The sequence below is a fragment of the Dendrobates tinctorius genome, unplaced genomic scaffold (assembly GCF_039654945.1).
Source record: "Dendrobates tinctorius isolate UK_male_01 unplaced genomic scaffold, ASM3965494v1 ptg000102l, whole genome shotgun sequence".
Lineage (NCBI taxonomy): Eukaryota > Metazoa > Chordata > Amphibia > Anura > Dendrobatidae > Dendrobates > Dendrobates tinctorius.
This window is the reverse complement of record NW_027361770.1, coordinates 35,816,362-35,838,366: the sequence shown is the minus strand read 5'-3', so window position 1 is coordinate 35,838,366 and position 22,005 is coordinate 35,816,362. Positions and strand designations below refer to the sequence as shown.

Genomic DNA, 22,005 nt, shown 5'->3' with positions numbered 1-22,005 from the left:
CGGTGAGAGTACCAAAAACCCTCTTTCTTTATCGCTTCATTGGGGGACACAGGTAATCATGGGACGTCCTAAAGCAGTCCCAAGGGTGGGAACAGATAAGACTGTAGAGAAAATGGACTTAGGTCAGCCGGTGCGTAACCGCCGCCTGCAGCACCTTCCTACCCAATCCTGCATCAGACTAGGCGTGGGTATGAACACTGTAAAACTTCACAAAGGTGTGCAGGGATGACCAGGTCACGGCCTTGCAAATCTGTAAGAGGGAGAAGAACGTGTAGGTCCAGGGAGACTTGTTCTCTTGTCCAAAAGTAGACAAGAATGCCAGCTGAAGAGGACGGGTGTGTAACTGGACAAAATGCACAGCTTCCAAAGAGGCAATCTTCCTCGCCAAAACTCATGCAAGACCGCAAGGGGAGAGGAGCTGGTCGCTTTAGACGGTGGATTCTGTGGCAGAGAGATGAAAACTTCTCCTTTGGAAGGAAGACACGGGCTTGGGCCGTGTCGAACCTGATACCCAGAAACACCAGGTGCCGAGCTGGGGTCAGGAAGGACTTCTCTCTGTTCACTATCCAGCAGAGAGAGACCCGAGTGTCCAGAGTGATCTGAAGACTGTCGCAGTCTCGGCGGGACGACCCCTTGATCAGGAGATAGTCCAAGTAAGATATTATGAGACTCTCCTTGGAACCAAGGATGGCCATGACCGCCGTAATGATCTTCGTGAACACTCTGGGGGCTGAGGCCAGTCCGAATGGAAGGAATGGAATGATCCTCTTGTATCGCAAACCGGAGAAATCTCTGATGCTGAACACAAACAGGAATGTGAAGATAAGCATCCTGAATGTCTACAGAACAAAGAAACTCCCTCGGTTCCATGGAGGCAATCACTGAACGTAGGGACTCCATCCTGAAATGGCGGATCCAAACGTGACGGTTCAGTTGTCTGAGGTCCAAAAATCAGATGGAGGGATCTGTCTATCTTCGGGACTACGAACAAGTTGGAGTAGAACCCCGAAAACCGTTCATCCCGGGGAACTGGCATGATTACTTCTGTGCATAGTGGGGGAAGAGACGGCCTGATATGGGAGTTTTGTCGGGTGAGGCAGAAGGAAATGTTCTCCGGGGGCGGGGGAGAAGTAGATTTTGTAACCGGACGTAACTCTCTCTCCCTCTCACCCAGGCGTCGACCATCGACAACCATGCGTCCCGAAAGAAATTAAGTCGGCCTCCCAACCTGGAGATGTTCCCGGGTGGGGGTAACCCATCACTTAGAAGAGAACCTGTTTGAGTGGGACCCAGAGGGCTTGGAGGAGCAGCCCTTTGGCCTCTCTGGGGCGGAAGAGCGGTCCTGCTGGGAGGAGGTCCGAAAGGAATCAAAAGGGAGGGACCTTTTCTTGCTGAAAGGGCGATATCTGATCCAGTTTGGACTCGAAAAGCCAGGTTAGTGAGACTTTTCTTGAGGGTGGATCTGCATTCCACACCTTCAACCAGAGGATGCGGTGTATAGCAATGACATTGCTGTTTGCCCTGGTGGAACAAGTGGAGGCATCCAAAGAGGCAGTCAGGAGGTATGTGGCAGCGTGGGCAATCTGGTCCGCCAAATCTGCTCTCTCATTCAGAGGAGCTGACGCTAGAATGCCCTGCTGAAGCATTTTTGCCCAGGCAGACATGGATTTTGACACCCAGGTGGAAGCGAAGATGGGACAGAGGGAGGTACTTGCAGCTTCAAAGGCTGATTTAGCCAAAGACTCAATCTGCCTATCCGTAGTGTCCTTAAGAGGCACACCGTCCGTTAGAGACAAGACTGTCTTGGAAGACAGGCGAGAAACCGGCGGATCCACCTTAGGGGATTCTGCCCATCTACTAACAAGGTCTTGGCTAAAGGGTATGTGCACACGTTGCGGATTCTTGTACAGAATTTTCCGCATGGAATCTGCTATTTTGGGCACAATCTGCAGGTCAAAAGCCATGCGTTTTTCCTGCGAATTTATTGCGGATTTTGTGCGGTTTTAACACCTGCGGATTCCTATAATGGAATGGGTGTAAAAACGTTGCAGAATTCGCACAAAGAATTTACATGCTGCGGAAAATAAAGCGCTGCGTTTCCGCACGGATTTTTCCGCAGCATGTGCACAGCATTTTTTTTCCCATAGATTTACATTGTACTGTAAATCACTAGGAAATCTGCGGCGGATCCGCAGCAAATCTGCAACGTGTGCACATACCCAAAGGAGTAAAGGATGTCTAGCTGCTTCCTTCCCGGGAAATGCTTTTCGGAATGTACCAAGTGTTTAGCCATAATCGCTTCAAATTCTCTGTGGTTTGGAAAAATCCAGGAAAGAACGTTTTACCCCAAGATAAGGCTATCTACCATATCCTGCATTTTTGAGACCTGGTCCGAATCAGACTCCGAATCCACATCCGACCCAAAAGCCGCCTCCGAAGAGGGGGCATGGGGAGAGGAGGGCATCTGGGATGATGCAGTGCAGAGGGACCGGGGGAACTGGATGAGGAACTAGAAAGAGTAAGCTTCCTTTGCTTTGTACTTGATCTGTCCCTGCAAAGGTCGTGGTCAGGTGCATGCGAATCACCATGAGAGGCGTTCGGAGCACTGGTGGTGGCAGACGCTCCAGGACCTGGACCAGGGACTGTGATACTTTAGTCTTTAGTGCTCTTGTGGGGCAGACATGGTGGAAGGGCTGCAGGACGAGCAGAAAGGGGAAGGTTGACCTGAAGACCACTTTCTTTTGCAGCGGGCGCAGGCATAATGGATCACAGTAGACTTAAAGGGAGGACGCGAAGCCCCTGCAGAATTGGGCATAAGTCAAGCATGGGTGATAATGCCAAACAGGGCTATATATGAGAACAGAGGAGAGAGAGGGCAGAGCCTACCCAATGCCAGCGATGGCCAGCAGATGACTGATAGGTTAGCCGTGTCCCCCTTGTCAGATGTCCGAAGGAAGATGCAGTGAGGTCTAACACCAAATGTGAAGGAGAAGGAGAGATAAAGGCCTTGTCTCGTCTTGTCGATCCGCTGGAGCACAAGATTCAGGATGGCATTGGCGACGCTGAACACAGCAGGAGCGATGCGGAGCGGTGGGCATGGTAGAGCTGCCGGCCGGTGAATGCGAAATAATGATTCTGATTGTCTGGCACACACCGGGGGCATGAGCAGCCAAGAGGAGCTGCCGGCTGGCAAGAAAGAGAAAGTGCGCCGCTGATTGGAGACTCGCCGGGGGGCGTGACCCAGCAGGGAAAGAGCTCTGATACGAACAGGGAAAAAGGCACCGAGAAGACGGACATAAATAGGGGGCGTGGTCCGGTCAGAGCAGAGAACCTCTGACCCAGGGAGGACTCCTATTGGCTCAAAAGAGCACGAAATTCAAGCGCTTGGAGAATGGGGAAAGCAGAGAGGGGGTGCAGCCAGTGAGGGGAAGATGTTACTGAAAAAATGGCTGTCACTGTCAGAAAATAATGTCTAAAGCTGCACAATCCCCTGTTAAGAGACGGATGAGGACGGAAATGCTGCCATTCTCCGCTGCGGGGGGGGGGCGCACATACACACCTGCAAGGTGAGGTCCACAGTTCCCCTTCAGAGGGTCACTGGCATCAGAGATCCTTCTTCCCGCACCGTCTCTAGACGGTGCAGAAGATGGCATCACGCCCTTACAAGAAGGAAGGAAGGCCACCGCTGGTGACCACCATCTTCCTCTCAGCCCACTCCAAGAAGGGTGAGGTGGGGAAAAGGCAAGGACTGGCCACTGGGAATCACCCTGAAACACCCATAAGGGTGACAGGGGATAAAGTTCTGCCTGGGGGTCCGAGAGTGGGCGATGTGGGTGACACCACACTGCTCTCTGTCGCATACGTGCGGGAAAACAGGGTGAGAAATTACACCCTGTTACCCTAAGAAAAATGAATCTGAAAAACAAAGGGAAAAAATTAATAAACACAAACAGGGTACCTGTAAAGGAAAAATTTGGATCTGGGATCAGATCCAGGTATGCCTCCTACAGACAGTAAGCTTAACCTCTTTCTGACCGCTGACGGGATAGTACGTCAGCTGTCCGACACCCCTGCTTTGAGGTGGGCTCCGGTGTTATAAACAGCTGACATGTGCCCGCAATAGGCAAATCCCGCTGTCAAACGCTGACAGCGGGCATTTAACTACCGTTTCTGGCCGCTGGAAATGAGCACATCGCCGACCACCGTCACGTGATCGGGGGGTCAGCGACGCGTTGCCTTGACAACCAGAGATCTCATAGAGACCTCTATGGTTGTTACAGGCACATTGCTATGAGAACCGCCCGGTGCTCATAGCAATGCAGTAAATCTGCTACATATGGGCGATCTGCTCATCGCCCATATGTAGCAGAACTACATATAGGCGATCTGCTCATCGCCCATATGTAGAAGAACTACATATAGGCGATCTGCTCATCGCCCATATGTAGCAGAGCCGACAAGTGGGGCATGCTTCTAGCCTCCTATGGAGGCTATTGAAGCATGCCAAAAGTTTAAAAAAAAAAAAAAAAAAAGTGTTAAAAAGGATAACCTGATCGCTAAACGGCATAGCGAAAAAAAATTCAAATCGCCAGAATTACGTTTTTTGGTCACCACGACATTGCATTAAAATGCAATAATGGGCTATCAAAAGATCGTATCTGCACAAAAATGGTATCATTAAAAATGTCAGCACGGCACGCAAAAAATAAGCCCTCACCTAGCCCCAGATCATGAAAAATGGAGACGCTACAGGTCTCAGAAAATTGCGCTTTTTTTTTTTTTAGCAAACTTTGGAATTTTTGTTTTCACCACTCAGATAAAAGAGAACCTAGACATGTTTGGTGTCTATGAACTCGTAATGACCTGGAGAATCATAATGGCAGGTCAGTTTTAGCACTTAGTGAACCTAGCAAAAAAGCCAAGCAAAAAACAAGAGTGGGATTGCACTTTTTTTTCAATTTCACCGCACTTGGAAATTTTTTCCCGTTTTCGAATACACAACATGCTAAAACCAATGATGTCGTACAAAAGTACAACTCGTCCCGCAAAAAATAAGCCCTTACATGGCCATATTGATGACAAAATAAAAAAGGATATGGTTCTGGGAAAAAAGGGGAATGAAAAAAGCTCTGGTCATGAAGGGGTTAAACTGAGGTGTTTTGTGTCTGTCAGAAGGTGTATACTGCTGAGGAGGAACTTTTTTTTTTTCCGCCACAGCAGTATACACCCATGGTTACTTGTGTCCCCCCAAAGAAGCGATAAAGAAACTTTTTAGGGACCTTTTAAGTTTTGGAAGTGTCTTTGGGGATCCTATATATAGGAAACCCTCTACAGTGATAACATTTTAAAAACTGAACCCCTCAACGTATTCAAAATTGCTCATTTAGTGAAGTGTGCGTATCAGGAATTAATGTAAAGCGGCATAACAGAAATGAAAAAAATTTACCATCTAAATACTGATAACTTCTGAACAAGTCATTGCAGCCTGCAGACTTTAAGGCCGTTATTTGGCCATCAATTGCCATGGCAATGGACCATCAGGGTGCTGATGAGGTTAAAGAGGGAGCCCACACACTATGTTAACCATCTAGATGCTGTAGCCATTGACAGCAGCATTTAAGGGGTTAAACAGCTATCTTCGGTACCAACACTGCTCGTGGCTGATGCAGCAAGTTGCTGCCGACAGTGCTCGATTGTCACCGGTAATTCTCATATTGCAGGTTAGTTAAAATGTATATTGGTGGTCACTAAGGGGTTAAAAGATACATTCGATCTCTCTATGACCCCAAGAAATCGCATTTTGAAATTCTGCGTGTCAGAAAGCGCATTGGGACGTGAAGACGCGCTTGTAGCTCCTCAGCCAATGTCCCTTCACGTGATCACATGTACGGCGCCCCCCCTACAGTCTCACGCACACAAACACCCCCCTCTCATGTGAATAACACACACTAGTATATTTACACCACTCTCCACATGTGAGCGGAGCGATGAGGAAAGGCCGCTCGCTGCACGACCAGTCACTCCTCCGGGATACAATGGCTGCATGCCAGCAGAGCCCCACAGATCGCACTCCTGGATAAGATGCCTGCCCAGAATCTAGAACTCCGGTTATTATACCGTCACGGGCCTCTCCGGTGCATTGTACCCACACGTACCGATAACACGCAGCTGAATTTCTCAGAGCCTCAATCCCGCGAATAATCCGGAAATGATAAGAACGTCACTTCCGGATTACGCCCTTTCAACCTCTTTACGGTAAAAACTGACGTAAATTTGAGGTTGGCCTATGATGTCGAAAGTACAGCGAGCAGATACTAGAGCGAGTACAGTCTCGCGTGTTAGTCAGCAGCATGGGGCTCTGCTAAAATGGCGGCGCCCGTTATACAGCTATAGGTAACTGAAGCTCACAGTAGTTGCCATCTTCCGAGAGCTCTTATGTTCTTATGTCCGGTGGCCCCGGAACAGTCGCAGCCGGAGTGTACAACCGATGTTTATTCCCACCCTTTCCTTCCCCCATAGTGTGTTACTGAACTGTGTGATCTGCAGGGTGACGGGTCACCTACAGAGCTGGCAATGATTAGCAGGCGAACATTCTCGTGTTCCTGTCATCTCCAAGACAGAAGATTACTGTGTTTTTTATGTCTGACAACAGATTGTGTGGGAAAGGCAACATAATTTATAGTTCTGATACCTTTTAATGGCTTACAGTAAAATGATGTTATAAAGGAAGCTTTCCACACTTAGGTGCTTTCTTCAGGCTTGGTGTAAGAAAGTATCTGTAGAAACACAAATAAATGCACCAGAAGAGCAGAGGCCTAAGAAGTCTGGAAAGCTTGCTACGTAACACCATTTATTTTATTGTTGTTAGTATTTCATAGCTACAAGATTATTATCTTGTGTTTCCCAGTGAGAACAATCTTTTTTCCACTGGCAAACACAGTGCCAAACTCTTCTTTTGTTCATGGCATTGGCACCTAACCGTAAAATAAACTTCGCAATAAGTGAAATTCCTCTTTGAGGTCTCAAATTTTTTCACCCCAATCAGTGTTTCAGTTATTCCTTTTTAACAAAAATGCATTTAACTATGTTGTCTTGTTTCAGAAAGGCAATTTTACATTTTTCAGTCCCCTTCCCCCCCATACACATTAGACACCTAGCTCTCCTGACCCTCATACACATTAGACACCTACCTCTCCTGACCCTCAAACACATTAGACACCTAGCTCTTCTGGTCCCCATACACATTAGACACCTAGCTCTCCTGACCCTCATACACATTAGACACCTAGCTCTCCTGGCCCCCATACACATTAGACACCTAGCTCTCCTGGCCCCCATACACATTAGACACCTAGCTCTCCTGGCCCCAATACACATTAGACACCTAGCTCTCCTGGCCTCCTTACACGTTACACATCTAGCTCTCCTGGCCCCCATACTCATTAGACACCTAGCTCTCCTGGCCTCCTTACACATTAGACATCTAGCTCTCCTGGCCCCCATACAAATTAGACACCTACCTCTCCTGGCCTCCTTACACGTTACACATCTAGCTCTCCAGGCTCCCATAAACATTAGACACCTGGCTCTCCTAGCCTCCTCACACATTAGACATCTAGCTCTCCTCGCCCCCATACCCAGTAGTTACCTAGCTCTCCTGACTCTCATACACATTAGACACCTAGCTCTCCTGGCCTCCTTACACATTAGACATATAGCTCTCCTGGCCCCCATACACATTAGACACCTAGCTCTCCTGGCCTCCTTACACATTAGACATCTAGCTCTCCTGGCCCCCATACACAGTAGGCACCTAGCTCTCCTGGCCTCCTTACACTTTACACTTCTAGCTCTCCTGGCCCCCATACACATTAGACATCTAGCTCTCCTGGCCCCCATACACATTAGACATCTAGCTCTCCTGGCCTCCTTACACGTTAGACATCTAGCTCTCCTGGCCCCCATACACAGTAGGCACCTAGCTCTCCAGGCCCCCATACACATTAGACACCTAGCTCTCCTGGCCCCCCATACACATTAGACACCTAGCTCTCCTGGCCCCCCATACACATTAGACACCTAGCTCTCCTGGCCTCCTTACACGTTAGACATCTACCTCTCCTGGCCCCCATACACAGTAGGCACCTAGCTCTCCTGGCCTCCTTACAGGTTACACTTATAGCTCTCCTGGCCCCCATACACATTAGACATCTAGCTCTCCTGGCCTCCTTACACATTACACATCTAGCTCTCCTGGCTCCCATACACATTAGACACCTGGCTCTCCTAGCCTCCTTACACATTAGACATCTAGCTCTCCTGGCCCCCATACACATTAGACACCTACCTCTCCTGGCCTCCTTACACGTTACACATCTAGCTCTCCTGGCCCCTCATACACATTAGACACCTAGCTCTCCTGGCCTCCTTACACGTTACACATCTAGCTCTCCTGGCTCCCATACACATTAGACACCTGGCTCTCCTAGCCTCCTTACACATTAGACATCTAGCTCTCCTGGCCCCCATACACATAGACACCTACCTCTCCTGGCCTCCTTACACGTTACACATCTAGCTCTCCTGGCCCCCATACACATTAGACACCTAGCTCTCCTGGCCTCCTTACACATTAGACATCTAGCTCTCCTGGCCCCCATACACAGTAGTTACCTAGCTCTCCTGACTCTCATACACATTAGACACCCAGCTCTTCTGGCCCCCATACACATTAGACACCTAGCTCTCCTGGCCTCCTTACACATTAGACATCTAGCTCTCCTGACCCCCATACACATAGACACCTACCTCTCCTGGCCTCCTTACACGTTACACATCTAGCTCTCCTGGCCCCCATACACATTAGACACCTAGCTCTCCTGGCCTCCTTACACATTAGACATCTAGCTCTCCTGGCCCCCATACACATTAGACACCTAGCTCTCCTGGCCTCTTTACACATTAGACATCTAGCTCTCCTGGCCTCCTTACACATTAGACATCTAGCTCTCCTGGCCCCCATACACATTAGACATCTAGCTCTCCTGGCCTCCTTACACACCTAGCTCTCCTGGCCCCCATACACAGTAGGCACCCAGCTCTCCAGGCCCCCCATACACATTAGACACCTAGCTCTCCTGGCCCCCATATACATTAGACACCTAGTTCTCCTGGCCTCCTTACACGTTAGACATCTACCTCTCCTGGCCCCCATACACAGTAGGCACCTAGCTCTCCTGGCCCCCATACACATTAGACACCTAGCTCTCCTGGCCTCCTTACACATTAGACATCTAGCTCTCCAGGCCCCCATACACATTAGACACCTAGCTCTCCTGGCCTCCTTACACATTAGACATCTATCTCTCCTGGCCCCCATACACATTAGACATCTAGCTCTCCTGGCGTCCTCACACGTTGGACATCTAGCTCTCCTGGCCCCCATACACAGTAGGCACCTAGCTCTCCAGGCCCCCCATACACATTAGACACCTAGCTCTCCTGACCCCCCATACACATTAGACACCTAGCTCTCCTTGCCTCCTTACACGTTAGACATCTACCTCTCCTGGCCCCCATGCACAGTAGTCACCTAGCTCTCCTGACCCTCATACATATTAGATACCTAGCTCTCCTGGCCCCCATACGCAGTAGGCACCTAGCTCTCCTGGCCCCCATACACAGTAGTTACCTAGCTCTCCTGACCCTCATACACATTAGATACCTAGCTCTCCTGGCCTCCTTACACGTTAGACATCAAGCTTTCCTGGCCCCCATACACAGTAGTTTCCAAGCTCTCCTGGCCCCCATACACAATAGGCACCTAGCTCTCCTAGCCCCCATACACTTTTCGCACATTCATGGTCCAAGAATGGACTTTCACAGACCAACTGTAGTTTTCCTGCCCTGAAATCGATAGCTTTATAAGCATAGATGAGGCTGTGGAATATGGGTCAGGAGACCCGCAGCCGGTCTGTACATTACTGTCTGAGTACGCATGTGTAAGCCTGCCTTAGTGTAATGTGTATTTGTATATGTAATGCCTTTATTCTTTCCAGCGACTTGGAGGGGTTGTTTAATGTTCAGCAATTGGAGTTCAGCAATTCTTGGAGCTGTAAGATGTATTTTTTATGCAGCGAAAATACATAGCTTCTACCACTCGTCAAAAACTCATTCTGGGAACTTAACCCCTTCATGACCCAGCCTATTTTGACCTTAATGACCTGGCCATTTTTTGCAATTCTGACCAGTGTCCATTTATGCGGTAATAACTCAGGAACACTTCAACGGATCGTAGTGATTCTGAGATTGTTTTTTCGTGACATATTGGGCTTCATGTTAGTGGTAAATTTAGGTTGATAATTTTTGCGTTTATTTGTGAAAAAATCAGAAATTTGGTAAAAATTTAGAAAATTTCGCAATTTTCACATTTTGAATTTTTATTCTGTTAAACCAGAGAGTTATGTGACACAAAGTGGTTACTAAATAACATTTCCCACATGTCTACTTTACATCAGCACAATTTTGGAAACAAATTTTGTTTTTGTTAGGAAGTTATAAGGGTTAAAAGTTGACCAGCGATTTCTAATTTTTACAACAAAATTTACAAAACCATTTTTTTTAGGGACCACCACACATTTGAAGTCACTTTGAGGGGTCTATATGGCAGAAAATACCCAAAAGTGACACCATTCTAAAAACTGCACCCCTCAAGCTACTCATAACTACATTCTAGAAGATTATTAACCCTTCAGGTGTTTCGCAGGAACTAAAGCAACGTGGAAAGAAAAAATGGACATTTTAATTTTTACAACAAAAATTTTCTTTTAGCATCAATTTTTTCATTTTCACATGGGCAACAGGATAAAATGGATCCTAAAATTTGTTGGGCAATTTCTCCTGAGTACACCGATACCTCATATGTGGTCATAAACCACTGTTTGGGCGCACGGCAGGGCTCAGAAGGGAAGGAGCGCCATTTGACTTTTGAATGGAAAACATGCTGGAATATTTAGCGGACACCATGTCGCGTTTGGAGAGCCCCTGTGTGCCTAAACATTGGAGCTCCCCCACAAGTGACCCCATTTTAGAAACTAGACCCCCCAAGGAACTTATCTAGATGCATAGTGATTACTTTGAACCCCCAGGTGCTTCACAAATTGATCGGTAAAAAAAAAAGTACTTTTTTTTCACAAAAATTTTCTTTTAGCCTCAGTTTTTTCATTTTCACATGGTCAACAGGATAAAATGGATCCTAAAATTTGTTGGGAAATTTCTCCTGAATACATCGATACCTCATATGTCATCATAAACCACTGTTTGGGCGCACAACAGGGTCCGTAAGTGAAGGAGCGCTATTTGACTTTTTGAATGGAAAATTAGCTCCAATTGTTATCGGACACCATGTCGCGTTTGGAGAGCCCCTGTGTGCCTAAACAGTGAAAACCCCCACAAGTGACCCCATTTTGGAAACTAGACCCCTTATGGATCTTACCTAGATGTGTAGTGAGCACTTTGAACCTCCAGGTGCTTCACAGAAGTTTATAACGCAGAACAGTAAAAATAAAAAATCATTTTTTTTCCTCAAAAATGATTTTTTTAGCACGCTATTTTTTATTTTTGCAAGGGTAACAGGAGAAATTGGACAACAAAAGTTGTTGTGCAATGTGTTCTGAGTACACCGATACCCTATATGTGGGGGGGAACCACTGTTTGGGCGCACGGCAGGGCTCAGAAGGGAAGGAGCGCCATTTGACTTTTTGAAATTAAAATTACCTCTAATCGTTAGCGGACACCATGTCGTGTTTGGAGAGCCCCTGCGTGCCTAAACATTGGAGCTCCCCCTCAAATAACCCCATTTTGGAAACTAGACCCCCTAAGGAACTTTTCTAGATGCATAGTGAGCACTTAGAACCCCCAAGTGCTTCACAAAAGTTTATAACGCAGTGCCGTGAAAATAAAAAATAATTTTTTTAACTCAACAAATTATTTTTTAGTGCACAATTTTTTATTTTCACAAGGGTACCAGGAGAAACTGGACCCCAAAAGTTGTTGTCCAGTTTGTCCTGAGTACGCTGGTACCCCATATGTGGGTGGAGGCCACTGTTTGGGCACACGTCGGGCTCGGAAGAGAAGTAGTGACGTTTTGGAATGCAGACTTTGATGGAATGGTCTGCAGGCATCATGTTACATTTGCAGAGCCCCTGATGTACCTAAGCTGTGGAAACTCCCCACAAATGACCCCATTTTGGAAACTAGACCCCCCAAGGAACTTATCTAGATGTGTGGTGAGCACTTTGAACCCCCAAGTGCTTCACAGAAGTTTATAACGCAGAGCCATGAAAACAAAAAATCATTTTTTTTCCTCAAAAAAAAAAAAAAAAGATTTTTAGCTCACAATTTTTTTTCACTTTGGTAACAGGATAAATTGGACCCCAAAAGTTCTTGTCCAGTTTGTCCTGCGTACGCTGATACCCCATATGTGGGTGGGGACCACTGTTTGGGCACACGTCGTGGCTCGGAAGGGAAGTAGTGGCATTATGAAATGCTGACTTTGATGGAATGGTGGAATGGCGGGCGTCATGTTGCATTTGCAGAGCCCCTGGTGTGCCTAAACTGTGGAACCCCCCCACAAGTGACCCCATTTTGGAAATTAGACCCCCCAAGGAACTTATCTAGATGTGTGGTGAGCACTTTGAACCCCCAAGTGCTTCACAGAAGTTTATAACGCAAAGCTGTGAAAATAAAAAATCATTTTTTTTCCTCAAAAAATGATTTTTTAGCTCGCAAATTTTTATTTTCCCAAGGGTAACAGGAGAAATTGGACCCCAAAAGTTGTTGTCCAGTTTGTCCTGAGTACGCTGATACCCCATATGTGGGGAGGAACCATTGTTTGGGCGCACGTAAGGGCTGAGAATGGAAGTAGTGACATTTTGAAATACAGACTTTGATGGAAAGGTCTGCGGTCGTCGTTACGTTTGCAGAGCCCCTGATGTGCCTAAACAGTAGAAACCCCCACAAGTGACCCCATTTTGGAAACTTGACCTTCCAAGGAACTTATCTAGATGTCTGGTGAGCACTTGGAACTCCCAAGTGCTTCACAGACGTTTATAGCACAGACACGTGAAAATAAAAAAAATCATTTCTTTTCCAAAAAAATAATTTTTTAGCCCCCAATTTTTTATTTTCCCAAGGGTAACAGGAGACCACCAAAGTTGTTGTGCAATTTTTCCTGAGTACGCTGATACCCCACATGTTGGGGTAAACCACTGTTTGGTCATATGTCGGGGCTTGGAAAGGAGGGAGCATCGTTTGACTTTTTGAGCTCAAAATTGGCTTGTATCAATGGTTGCACCATGTCGCGTTTAGAGACCCCCTGATGTGCCTAAACAGTGGAAACCCCATAATTCTAACTCCACCCCTAACCACAACCCTAACCCCAACACATCCCTAACCCTAATCCCAACCCTAACCATAACCCTAACCCCAACACACCCCTAACCCTATCCGTAACCCTAATTCCAACCCTAACCCTAATTCCAACCCTAACCCTAGTTCTAACCCTAAACCTAATTCCAACCCAAACCCTAATTCCACTCTAACCCTAATTCCAACCCTAACCCTAATTCCAACCCTAACCCTATTTCCAACCCTAACCCTATTTCCAACCCTAACCCTCTTTCCAACCCTAACCCTCTTTCCACCCCTAACCCTAACCCTCTTTCGAACCCTAACCCTAATGGAAAAATAAAAATAATTTCTTTATTTTATTAGTTGATCCTGCCTATGGGGGTGATAAACGGGGGGGTTTATTTACTTTTCATTCTATTTTGATCACTGTGAGAGTTTATCACAGTGATCATAATAGAATGAAGGGAAATTGCAGCCGGCGGGCGGACTGCGCATGCGCCCGCCATTTTCAAGATGGCGGCGCCCATGGTCCGGGACCGCGGGACTCCGGGAGGCGGAGGAGGACATCGGAGGTACCGGGGGGGGGGTCGGAAGGTGGGGGAAAGCACAGAGAAGGGGGAGGGGAGCCGATGACGGCGGCGGAACATTGCCGTCAGTCGGTATCGGGGGCCGATCGGCCCCGTGAGCCGGTGGGGGGGTCGGATCACGGTCTCCAGCCATGTCCGATGCTACTGCAGCATCGGCCATGGCTGGATTGTAATATTTCATCAATTTTCATTGATGAAATATTACTATCGCTCTGATTGGCTGTTTCACTTTTAACAGCCAATCAGAGCGATCGTAGCCACGTGGGGGCGAAGCCACACCCCCTGTGGTGAAGAACAAAGCTCCCTGTATCTGCGGGTCAGGTGACCTTTCAGTGACCTAGGTCACCCGACCCGCAGGCGTCATGGGTCGTTCTGGCATGACTTTTCATGACGCCTACATGGCGTCAAAGGTTGTGAAGGGGTTAAAGGGATTGTCCACTTCTCAGACAACCTGTCTTAATTAGAATGTTTCCTCACAGTAAAATAACAACGCTCATATTCACCTCCGATGCCAACGCCGTTATTGTGTTGTTAGTACTTGCTCTCCGGAGGCTCACGTCACATTGTTATGTCATGCAATCCCTGCAGCCAATCAGCGCTGGTTTCACTTTCCCTACCTATGGACGGATCAAACATCAAGAAGAAGTGATTGGCCAGCCGCAGCTCTGACTTCCTTTTGATATCTGATACATCTGTAGGAGAGGCGAGTGAAAGCAAGCACTAATTGGGCACAGGGATTGCCGTGTGACATACAGTGGGTATGGAAAGTATGCAGACCCCTTTAAATTTTTCACTCTTTGTTTCATTGCAGCCATTTGGTAAATTCAAAAAAGTTCATTTTTGTTTCTCATTAATGTACACTCTGCACGCCCTCTTGACTGAAAAAAAAACAGAAATGTAAAGTTTTTTGCAAATGTATTAAAAAAGAAAAACTGAAATATTACATGGTCATAAGTATTCAGACCCTTTGCTCAGTATTGCATAAAAGCACCCTTTTGAGCTAGTACAGCCATGAGTCTTTTTGGGAATGATGCAACAAGTTTTTCACACCTGGATTTGGGGTTTTTCTGCCATTCTTCTTTGCAGATCCTATCCAGTTCCGTTAGGTTGGATGGTGAACGTTGGTGGACAGCCATTTTCAGGTCTCTCCAGAGATGCTCACGTGGGTTTAGTTCAGGGCTCTGGCTGGGCCAGTCAAGAATGGTCATAGAGTTGTTCTGAAGCCACTCCTTTCTTAGCTGTGTGCTTAGGGACATTGTCTTGTTGGAAGGTGAACTAGACATCTTTGAGCCTGTTTCAGAAGAAGAAGTTTCCAAGCTCCTCGCTTCTGCTCGGCCTACGACCTGCAACAGTGACCACATTCCTTCACATCTCCTGCAGTCTCTCTCACCAGTGGTCACCACTCACCTGACTAAAATATTTAACCTCTCTCTTTCTTCAGGTATATTTCCCTCCTCATTTAAACATGCCATCATAACCCCTTTACTTAAAAAGCCATTCCTGGACCAGAACTGCACTGCTAACTACAGACCTGTCTCTAACCTTTTGTCATGGTTAGGACATGGTTAATGTCTTGTTCTCACAGAGTTAACTTTTGCTCTGGATCTGTGAGGGGTATTTATACTCACTCCAGACTAGGATTCCCTGTCAGCTATACTGTTATTCTGGCTGTGTGTCTGACCCACCTGGTATGCGTGGATACTGCATTGCTTGTTTGATTCCCGTGTATGACCCAGTCTATCCCCTCACTCAGTTCTCTGTCTCACGTTTTGGTATTATTGTCTTCTCCGGTTCTGACCTCCTGGCTTGGCTATTGTTACTCCGTTACAGTTTGTCCCTATTGTACCGTCCATTGCCCGTTCTGGTTTTCTGATCTATTGCTACGTCCTGACTAATTGCTCTGTCTAACCCTTTGGTACTGTCCTGCTATCTCGTGCTTTGACCAGGCTTGATCTGGTTTACGTCCCTGTCTATGCCCCTTGGTAACTTGTCCCGTAGTTACCTTTCTAGGAGTTTCCCTGCAGCTCCTAGCTCTGTGGAGCTTAGGTCACGCCCCCAGCAGTCACGTGCTTCAGGTCCTGATAGTCTGAAGCACGCATCGTCACCGCTGCTGCCCCGGTCCACAGGTATCTTTGGGCACTGTTTTTGTACTCAGGACACGCGCACTGGCTCAGTGAGCAAGTGCAGTGCGGTGTTCCTGACACCTTCATCTCTAAACTCATGGAATGCTTGGTCCACTCCCATCTAATCCGCTATCTCTCGGATAACTCTCTTCTCGACCCCTTACAATCTCGTTTCCGCTATTTACACTCCACTGAAACTGCCCTCACTAAAGTCTCTAATGATCTAATAACAGCTAAATCAAAAGGTCATTGCTCCCTGCTGATTCTCCTGGATCTCTCTGCCGCATTTGACACTGTGGATCACCAGCTCCTCCTCACTATGCTCCGCTCTATAGGCCTCAAGGACACAGCCCTCTCCTGGTTCTCCTCCTACCTCTCAGACCGCTCCTTCACTGTATCTTTTGCCGTCTCCTCTTCTTTTCCTCGTCCCCTTACTATCGGGGTCCCGCAGGGCTCAGTCCTAGGCCCCCTCCTCTTCTCTCTATACACTGCCCCTATTTGACAAACAATCAGCAGATTTGGGTTCCAGTATCATCTCTATGCTGATGACACCCAATTATACACTTCTTCCCCTGATATCACCCCTACCCTAATACAAAATACCAAGGATTGTTTGTCTGCTGTCTATAACATCATGTCCTCCCTCTATCTGAAACTAAATCTCTCCAAAACTGAACTTCTTGTGTTTCTGCCCTCTACTAACCTCACTCTACCTAACATCAAAATAACCCTGGAGGGTTCAACCATAACTCACAAGCAGCATGCCCGCTGTCTTGGGCTCATATTCGACACCGAACTTTCCTTTACTCCCTATATCCGATCACTCACTCGCTCTTGTCACCTGCATCTTAAAAACATCTCCAAAATCCGACCTTTTCTCACCTTGGAAACTGCTAAGACTCTTACTGTCGCTCTTATTCATTCTCGTCTGGACTACTGCAACTCTCTTCTGATCGGTCTCCCTCTTACCAAACTTTCTCCTCTCCAATCCATATTGAATGCGGCAGCCAGGGTCATATTTCTGTCCAGCCACTTCACCGATGCCTTCATCTTTTGCCAGTCATTAGACTGGCTACCTATTCGCTACAGGGTCCAGTATAAACTCATCTCTCTCACCCACAAAGCTCTCCACAGTTCTGCACCGCTTAATCTCCTTTCTCATTTCTGTCTATCGCCCTACACGTGCCCTCCGTTCTACAAATGACCTAAGACTAACATCACCCGTAATCCGAACCTTGCACCTCCGTCTCAAAGACTTCTCTCATGCTGCGCCAGCTCTCTGGAATGCACTTCCCCCAGACGATCAGACTGATACCTAGCCCCGACCTATTCAAGCGCGCTTTGAAAACCCATCTCTTCAAACAATCCTACTATATCAACTACTCAGTACACTAACTTTGCCCTATTCCCTCCTTCCAAATATTATTCTGAATCTGCACCCTACTATTCATCTGTCTCCACAACCTCCATGCACATGCACATGATAACTGCACTTGATACTTGACTTTTGCACTTAAACACACGGGCTGATGACCGGATCATGCAGCTTTATATGAAAATCCCTATTATAATTGCCAGACCTTAAATAACAAGCACTTTTCACCTACTGTGTCCCCCCCCCCCCCCCCCATTTCCTTGTAGATTGTAAGCTTGCGAGCAGGGACCTCACTCCTAATGTCACTGTTTCAATTGACTTAACTCGTATTGAATTTATTATCTGTACATGTCCCCGCTTAATTGTAAAGTGCTGCGGAATATGTTGGCGCTATATAAATAAAAATTATTATTATTATTATAACCTTCAACTAAGTCTGAGGTCCAGAGCACTCTGGAAGAGGTTTTCATCCAGGATATCTCTGTACTTGGTCGAATTCATGTTTCCTTTAATTTCAACTAGTCATCCTGTCCCTGCAGCTGAAAAACACCCCCATTGTAGTGACACGGGGACAGTGTCACTGGGGTTAAACTTGGGGGCGCTAACAGGGGAGGTGCGCCACTAGACAGAGTGTGCGGAGACCGAGGAGCGAAGTGCGCGCAGGACCTGAGCATAGCCAGTCACATGATCAGAGGGGCAGAGCTAACCGATCACGTGACCACAGGGGGCGTAGCTACCCCGCACGAGGACAGGGAGCTGGCCGAGGCCACAGAATACAAAGGACCAGAGGCAAGCCAAGGGGTCAGATAACCAAGAGAGACGAGTCAGTACCGAGCAGAAAGACAGAGACAATAGTCGGGGGGGAAACCGGGTCATACACAGCAAACAGAAAATGGAAAACATTCTTAGGAGCGCAGGAAAGAGACTCAGACAAGAGATGGGGTTAAATCACAACGCGTTTCGACAGAGGATCCGTCGTCATCAGGTGGAAGTTTATTAATGACGTAGGGGATGGGGTATTTAAATGGGAAGCAGCCAATCACGACAGTCAAAACAGTCACATGTTATGATTGTCACATGTTACGACAAGATGACATCATATATTATAAAATAAAAGAGAGATAAAAACAGCCTATATAAAACGTGAGCTAAAACAGCATGAGTTAAACAAGTTTTAAATGTATAAATTGTGCAAAAAGGAGCAATAAAATAGTATAGATAAAAATAAATAAAATTATTAACAGGTTAGTAGACCAGTAAAAAGAACAATAAAAAAAGCGAGAACCTATATTAATAATAAAAGCATGTAAAAGATAGCATCTAAGTAAGGCCTCTTTCACACATCAGGTTTTCGGCGTCAGGCGCGATCCGGCGCTTTTGACTAAAAACGGATCCGGCGAAATGCAATGCCGGATCCGGTTTCCCCCCCATTGACTTGCATTAGAGCCGGATCGAGCCGGATGGCCATGCGTTTCATCCGATTTTAGCCGGATCCGGCAATGTGACGCGATCCGGTGTCTGGAAAAAACGGCTACTGTAACATTTTTTGTCTCCGGCGAACAAGCCGGACACGCCGGATCCGGCGTGTCCGGCTTTTTCATACAATGAAAGCCTATGAGCGCCGCAATGCGGCGGCCGGATCCGGTTTCTTTGGTCTGAGCATGCTCAGTAGCTCTGCCCACAGGACATATATAAAAGCAAGACAATGGGACCCTCAGCCACACCCAACATGCCACCCAAGCCAAGAACCAGGAGCAGGAGAAGGCAGCAGACATCTGCAGCAGCAGCACCATCAGCACCACCCCAAATGGAGCAGCATGCTGAACAACGGGAGGGGAGTCCAGCAGCAGATGAGAGACGGTAATTATCAAATCCCCCATTCCTCCAAACTAGGGCTATGGAATATCAAGATATTCATTGGCCCTTTGTTTCTCTTTATTCAACAGCCGCCCAATAGATGCAGCAGCAGCAGCAATGGCTGCAGCAGAAACACCACCCACAGCCATGGAGTCTGGCCATGAGGAAGACAGCACATCTGGGAGCCCTCCCTCGCATCGTCAGCGTTTGACGGTAAGTTTTTATTTCCAAAATCCATCATCTCTGTAATATATGTGTATTCATTGCCTTTTATTTCAAAACAGGAATCACAAGATGAAGAGGAGCTCCCAGAAGAAGAAGGTAGGGGTGGACAGACACTTGGAGTGGGCTCACAATTGGTAAGTTTTTTGCATCAAACGCAGAAACACAACATCACACTACACACAACACATAGAAAACAATGTTCTGCAGGCCACTCACAGCAAACAAATGCCTACATCCAAAGACATAACATTTTTTGTTTTCTTCTCTAGTCTTCCCAATCTGGTGCTCGGCCAAGAGGTCCTCGCAGTGCCTCCCAGGGTCGTCGGCGACAGCAACGCGGCGGTCACCAGCGTGTAAGTATAAATATTTTTGCTTTGTTTTTTTTGCACTTTTTATTTCATTTCTTTTGTGGAGGCTAATTATGTTATTTTTGTCTTTTTCTTTAACAGCCTTCACAGCGTGCTCCCGACTCTGACGGTGAGGATGGAGGGATTGATGTGGACCGCCTCATCGATCTCGTCAGAGAAAGGGAGCCGCTCTGGAATATGGCTGACCGCCGCCACGCTGACCTGATCGTTACCCGACGACTCTGGGAGGAAATCTGTTCGCTCCTTGTGGACCGCTGGGAGGACCTCGAAGCTCGGGCCCAGATTAAAGAGCGTAAGTATATACAGTACCGGTTGCTTGATTTAAACCAGTGTTTCCCGAACTCCAGTCCTCGTGGTCCCCACGGATCATGTGTTCAGGATTTCTATTTACTTTGGAAATCCTGAAAACATGACCCCTGGGGACCATGAGGACTGGAGTTTGGGAAACACTGATGTTGTATACTAACCACTTTGTCCTTTCTCGTTTCAGGGGAGAGAATTGTGAAGCGGTGGCGGTCTGTGAGGGATCGTTTCAAGAAGGAGTTCAATAAAGAGATGCGGGCCCCGAGTGGATCTGGAGGACGCAGGAGCAAGTACAAGTACGCACGAGCCCTGTCGTTCCTCCGGGAGACAATGCTCACAGAAGGTAAATATTACACACCACATGTGACAAAAAAATGTTTAGATGTAACTTTTTTTTTTCAGCCAGGGCCATACCATGTCACTATTTTAATTGTTTTTTTTTCTCTTTATTCCACAGCACGGTGAGCAGCACTCGGGAGCCTGCACGATTGGACCCTTCTGAGGCGATCCCTGAGGAGACCGGCACCGAGGGACACTTCGACCGCCCCGGTACATCTGCACCTTCCCAGCCTTCCCACACATTCGTCCCATCTGTCCCATCCACCAGCACAGGAGCATCGTGGCCGCCTACATTACATGAAGCTGCTGGTGAGGAGATCGCTTTCCCTTTATCCCACCCTTCTGCCCCTGCCACCTCTAGTACACCTGCGGGTACTGGGTGGCAGCGGCAGAGGGGTCAGGAAAAGACTTATGCGCCAGAGTTCTTGCATCTGAATGCATCTTTCCAGAACTGTCTAAAAGTCTTGTCAGAGCAAATCTCCGCTGGCTATCAGCAGATCAACTCCAGCATTCTGGAGGTGAAGACACTTCTGCAAACCATGCATTCAGAAGCAAGATCTTCGCCAAACCACACCTTTTTCAGGTCTGTTGTGGAGCGCATGGAAACGCTCTCTCCTGCCCAGCAGATGCATGTAATGCATTCATGCCACGCTGCTCTCCAGCAAGTTACCTCCCAACCTCCTCCTCCCACCACAGTAGTTCCTCCACCTGCACCCCCTCCAGCCACTTTCCATCCTCCCCCTCCTATTACATCTACACCCCCTCCAGCCACTTTCCATCCTCCCCCTCCTATTACATACCATCCACCTCCCCAGCACCAGCAACCTCCCCAGCACCAGCAACCTCCCCAGCACCAGCAACCTCCCCAGTACCAGCAACCTCCCCAGTACCAGCAACCTCCCCACTTCCAGCAACCTGCCCCGTACCAGACATCTCCCCACTTCCAGCAACCTGCCCCGTACCAGACATCTCCCCACTTCCAGCAACCTGCCCCGTACCAGACATCTCCCCACTTCCAGCAACCTGCCCCGTACCAAACTCCCTCCCCATACAACTTGCCATCAACATCATCTGCTCCTACAGTCCCTGCCCAACCCTCCACTCCACCACCCACCACCTCTTCTGCTTCCCACATGTCCACCCATTCTGTAGTTTTTTCCACACCTTCACCTCTAACTGTTCCTTCCCCACCACGATCCCAGTCCTCTCTCCACACTCCCAGTGTCGAAGTGTCCCGCAGCCCCTCCAGCAGTATTTCCACCACACACTACACAGATTTATAATGTGTGTATTTAAATAAAAATGACCAGTTTTATGGTTTCAAAGCTTTATTAAACAAGTTTATTAAAATTTTAAAAAAGTTTACTAAAAAAAACATTTTTCAATAAAAGTTAAATTATTTTACACTGGTTGTCTGT

At 47.4% G+C, this 22,005-nt stretch overlaps 1 protein-coding gene across 13 annotated transcripts in view; it reads right to left on the bottom strand.

Moving 5' to 3' along the window:
• LOC141099769 (uncharacterized) overlaps window positions 1-6,289 on the bottom strand; it is a 190,114-nt gene extending 183,825 nt beyond the window's left edge. For 11 of the 13 annotated variants that reach the window (XM_073587808.1, XM_073587811.1, XM_073587812.1 and 8 more), the window contains exon 1: window positions 6,156-6,289. The gene's annotated coding sequence lies outside the window, so the exon portion shown is untranslated. Of the gene's footprint in view, window positions 1-5,949; window positions 6,054-6,155 lie in introns of those variants that run through there. The other 2 variants (XM_073587809.1, XM_073587810.1) reach the window with 2 other exon arrangements.
• Window positions 6,290-22,005: the final 15,716 nt, after the last annotated feature.